Below are 5593 nucleotides of genomic sequence, written 5' to 3'. Positions count from 1 at the left end.
ATTGGCACAGTGGCAGCATCAATGGGCTCAAACATAGCAATGACTGTGAGGATGGCCCAGGACCAGGCAGTGTTTCGTTCTGTTGTGCATAGGGTCGCTGTGAGTCGGAACCAACTCAATGGCACCTAACAACAACAACAACAATGTCTTTTCCAGATCTAAAATTCTTCACTTCCTTCCAGCAGTAGGAACGGAACCCTGGTGGTAAAGTGGTTAAGTGTTTGGCTGCTAGCCAAAAGATTGGCAGTTTGAACCTACCCGGTGGCTCCATATTAGAAAGATATTACAATCGAGAAAGCCCTAAAGGAGCTTCTACTTGTCAAATATGGTCATTATGACTAAAAATCAACTCAATGGTACTTAACAACAACACTAAAAAAAAAAAAAAATCTCAGCCCAGCCATCTTTTCTCCCCTCTCAAGTCTTCATCTTCCCAGAATGTGGATAGATTCAAGCTCCACACTTACATTTCATGGGAGGTGAAAATAAGGCAGGCCCCATCAGTGACTCCTTCATAAATCGATATGGGAATTACAAACTAGTCTTTGTAGAAAGTTGTATTGCATTATAATGTTGTTTGTGTGACTTGAACTACCCTGAGCACTTGTCTTCTCTAGTGGAAGGTGTTCTGGTTAGTGTCCCCAATGAATCATGCCATTGTATGTGTGTGTAGTGGCACCATGTCTGATTTCGGCTATTTTCCTCTCAGTAATGGTCTGATTTCTACAACCAGGCAGGGGTGCTCAACGAATCAGTGCTGTTGACCACTGCCACAATTGTCATAGTCTAAGCTATTGCTCTTTTCATTCATACTCTTGTGAATCTCTATTGTGTTTGACAGCCTCTTTTCCTGGGTAATAGACAGCCACTTATACTTCCTCGGTGATGCAGTGGTTAAAGCACTAGATGCTAACCAAAAGGTTGAGGGTTCTACCCCTACTAATCCTCCATTGGAGAAAGATGCTTCTGTGTAAGATTTACAGCCTTGGAAACTCTCTGGGAACGTGTCTATGATGTCCTATAGGGTCTCTATGAGTAGGAATCAACTAGATGGTTTCTACTTCCCTGGGTTACTTTCTTTTTCTCCTGTTGTCTTTATAATACAAGTATGAACTATTTGTGAATTTGTGAGGTAGATCCCTTTTAGAGTCCAAATTTCTTCTCTGTGAAGCATTAATAAAGTACCTAAGACCAGGTAAGGGGCCTGAGAAAGGTTTCTGTTGGTGCTGCTAACATTTTGTTTCTTGATTGGGGTGCTGGTTTTGTACGCATGTTCAGTTTGGGAAGATACATCAAGCTATACACTTCAGTTCACTTTTCTGTATGTACGTTATATTTCAATAAGATATTTTATTTTTTTTTAAATAAAAGCACTTGAAGTCACCGATGGCTGAGATTCTTATGGGAATGTCAAGGGGTTAAATATCATTGATGTACTAACACTAGTACTCAAATTGAATCTCAGATTTATAGAATTTTAAATTTGGAAGAGGCCATAGAAATAATTAAGTTGAATTCCTAATTTACAAATGAGGAAATGCAGGGACTGAGAGAAAGTGTCTAAACCCAGGCACACGGTGAACCCAAGTTGGAGTTAGATTGCTTCTCTCCCCCTTTCTAGGCCTCAGAGACCATACAATAACAGGTAAAATGGTGCTCTGTCAAAAATCTAAGCTGTTGGAGGCAAATAGTATACATACTCACATAACTCTCTGGTGATCTCAGTCTGAAGTTGACCAATTATTAATCTTGACATAAACTGCCTCCCCACAGCAATTTGTGGCAAAACTAATTGGAATCTACATCTAAAGTTTCTTCTGCAGGTTCTTATTTCTTAGGTTAAATGATTACTTGAATTAAGCCTGGATATATATTTGCCAAAGGAGTTCTGGTAGTGTAGTTAGTGGATTATGTGTTGGGCTACTAATCGCAAAGTCAGCAGTTTGAATCCACCAGTTGCTTTGTGGAAGAAAGATGATGCTTTCGGTTCCCATAAAGATTTACAGCCTCAGAAACCCTATACAGAATTGCTATGATTCAGAACTAACTAGATGGCACACAACCACTACCACATATGCTTTCCAAAGGGGATCGTCATGTTAGAAATCTTGCTTTCTGTGCTGAAGGCCTGGATTTGATGCTGACCAAGTTGTGTGCAGATACCACTTGCCTTTTGCTATGATGTTGATCAGGTTTCAGTGGAGCTTTGAGACTAAGATGGACTAGAAAGACAAGGCTGCTGATCTCCTTCTGAAAACCAGCTAACGGAAACCCTATAGATCACAGAGGTCTGGTCTATAACTCACCATGGGGGTGATGTGTGGCTGGAGAGTTTCCTTCTGTTGTGTTGTGGGGTTGCCATTAGTCAGACTGGTTCAGTGGCAGCTTACAACAGTGGGAGATTATGTCCCAGTGATAGAAAGGAGCTATTCACATAGAGTTTTTCATTTTTTTAAAATGTTTTATTGTGAATTATATGATAGTTTACATGGGAGAACATTAGTTTTACATTCATCCTATAGTATCTCATTTCATTGCCATGGTTACAATCCCTTCCATGCATCACCAACCAACCAAAGGGTATGCCCTGCAAGCCTGTCCCCCACCCTCCCCACCCTCCTGGTTGTCAGCACACAGTCGCTCTCCCTCTCTGGATCTAAAGTCCCCAGCTGCTCCATCTCTCCATGTCATCATCTCTGCCTCCATTTCAGGCATCACTGCTTCTCTGGGTAGGGTCCCGCTCTAGACTCTTCTCCGTTGATGGCCCCAGGGACCTCCCATCCTAGACTGGAAAGTTAATCACTCCCCTCCTTGCTATAAAACGTCTACCTTTACATTTCCAACCTTCACAATCAGTCCTGATAACAATTATTCACTACTGTATCACAAGAGACACATCTTCATTGCATTTCATCAGCCCTGCCTAGACAGATTGGATTCATTGTTTTTTTAAAAGTTAGAACTAACATAGTTTTTCTTTTACAAATGCTGTTGGGGCCATTTCTACTCCCCCTAATTATTTTCCTCTTCTTACTTGTGGTGTCAGACTGCAAAGCCATTTGAACTGCAAGGTCGGCTGTTCAAGCTCACCAGCTGCTCCTTGGAAACTCTGTACAGGGTCGCTATGGGTCGGAACCAACTCAATGGCATTCCACAACAGCAACAACAACTGCTAAAGGAGTCCTGTTGTGGTTAATGCTCTGGATTGCAAAGTCAATTTGAACCAAAAGGTTGGTGGTTCAAGCTCACCAGCTGTTTCTTAGAAACCCTATACAAGGTCACTGCTAAAGAAAGGGGCCATGGTGGCACACTGGGATGAGCATTGGGCTTCTAACCTCAAGGTCAGAGGTTCAAATCCACCAGCTGTTCCACAGTAGAAAGATCAGGCTGTCTGCTCCCATAAAGATTTACACCTTAGAGAGCAGTGCTGCTCGGTCCTATATGTCCAGTATAATTTGGAATTGACTCAATGAAGTGTTGTTGTTTTTCCTTTCTAGCAATATGACAAACTAGATGTTCTGATAATCTTCATTGCCAAAATATATTTAGAGTGTAGGTAAATTACATGCAACAAACATAAAGGATAAGGAGATAGAAAATATGAGGGAAGACCATAAGAAAGGGTATGAGAGAGTCTTATAATGCAAGGATGGAGTGTTTGGGGGAGATGTAAATGCTATAAAATGCATGAAAAGCATGAGTATACTGATGTAGGAAACAATTCATTAAAAAAAAATTCACTAGTTAAGTGTTATGGGTTGAATTGCTACCCACAAAAAAATTATGCCAGTATCTGTTAACACGGCTTTGTTTGCAAATAGGGTCTTTGAGGATGTTAACAGTTCATACCAGTAGCACAAGGTTCTGATATAGAAATGGGTCCTATTCCAATCTGAGTGGTGTCCTTGTAAAAGAGGGGTTACATGTCATGATCAAGTTACACTGTAGCTGCTTGAAAGAGACAAGAAAGCACCTTCTTGGTTTTGTTTTTGAGCTCAAGATGCCTGGTGGCTAGCTCATAATGCCTGGGAGGTAGGTATCAAAGGAGAGCGAAGCCAAGAAGAGGGGTGTGTGTAGATGCTTGGTGGCCCACCTCCCTTCTGCAATGTCTGCTAGCCTTGTTCCCACCTCCACCCTATTTCCAAACCAGGGGCCAGTGCCACCAATTAGGAAAGATTTTCATGTGCTTAATTTTGTGGATCTAATTAGTTAGTTCAGAAGCAATTAGAATTATGAACTTACTCTGGCAAACTTACATTTGACTTAGGACCTCTTACTTACCTGTTCTGCCTACAAGAGGCACACAGAATACATAATGTGAGTCATTTGGGCAGTGGACTGGAAACTGAATCTATAACTCAGGTTGTCACTATCGGTGTGGGACATGCTGTATTAGTAATCTCAAACAAATCGAATAGGTTTTGGAAGGGGGCAGGCTGGAGACAGGGGAGGTGAAGAAAAGGCAGATGGAAAGATTATGAGAAAGAAAGCCCGAAATTGGGAGTTTTGGCATTGAAGCTTGTGCTTTACGCATGAACAAAAGGCAGAAGGCCTTTAGTGAGCCAAGTGCTGAATTCCGTAGGCGAGGAAAAGACTTTTAAGCAAAGATTAAAATAGGGAGAAAAACTCATATCCTATATTTGTTGTACCAGAAAGAAAAGCTTATACATATAGTTTATTAGCTTTTCACCTTTGTAATCGCCTCTAGCAGCATGTACAGTAGGAAATACCAGAAGGGAGGGGGAAAACTGCCCTCGCAGATCCTCCAACTGATAACTCCTCGTGTCCAGCAAGGCCAGAAAGATAAGGAGAACAATTCACCTTATTTGGCACCCTAAAGGTCAGGCCATCAGATAAGGTGGCCAAGGAAGACGGAGAAAAGCAGCCAAGTTGTTGCTGTTAGGACTCAAAGTCTTCTCAGAATCAGGGCCCCAAGCATGCATTGGAATTTCACAATAGACATTGTTTTGAGAATCCCTGCCCCTGCCCCACCTTGCCTCTCTATCCTTGAGTAAAGCACTTTGGGTGTATTAACTCTAAAACACCACAGTTCTAGCTCAAGTCCTATCCAGCCTGCCCATCCTACCTAGCTCTTCCAGTTGACAGACCCCATTCTGCTCCAACAGCTCAGTTCCTCCCTCCCAAAGCCCCCTTATGTTCCTCCTCCTTGTGACCTCTCACAAATCCTTTTTTTTTTTCCTGACCTAGTGCAAGAAGTTGAAAAATTACAGGAAGATTAGGGTTTGGACAAGAGGTGAGACCACTCTCAAAGAAGCAGCAAGCCTGGGCATTGTCCAAACACTTAGTCACCTTCCTTGGCACTTGAGATATTATTGCGGGGAGCAGGGGGGCGGGAAGCTCCTTAGGGAGACTAAGTAACAAGAAAGAATAGGCAGCCAACTTCTGAGGGATTGTTGTTGTTGTTGTTAGGTGTCATCAAGTCGGTACCGACACATAGCAACCTTATGCACAGCAGAATGAAACACTGCCTGATCCTGGACCAACCTCACTACTGTTGCCACGCTTGAGTCCATCGATGCTGCCACTTGGCCAATCCATCGCACTGAGGGTCTTCCTCTTTTTCTCTGACCCT

Source organism: Chrysochloris asiatica, unplaced genomic scaffold, assembly GCF_000296735.1.
Source record: "Chrysochloris asiatica unplaced genomic scaffold, ChrAsi1.0 scaffold00329, whole genome shotgun sequence".
NCBI classification, from domain to species: Eukaryota; Metazoa; Chordata; class Mammalia; order Afrosoricida; family Chrysochloridae; genus Chrysochloris; species Chrysochloris asiatica.
Note: the sequence above shows the minus strand (reverse complement) of the source record.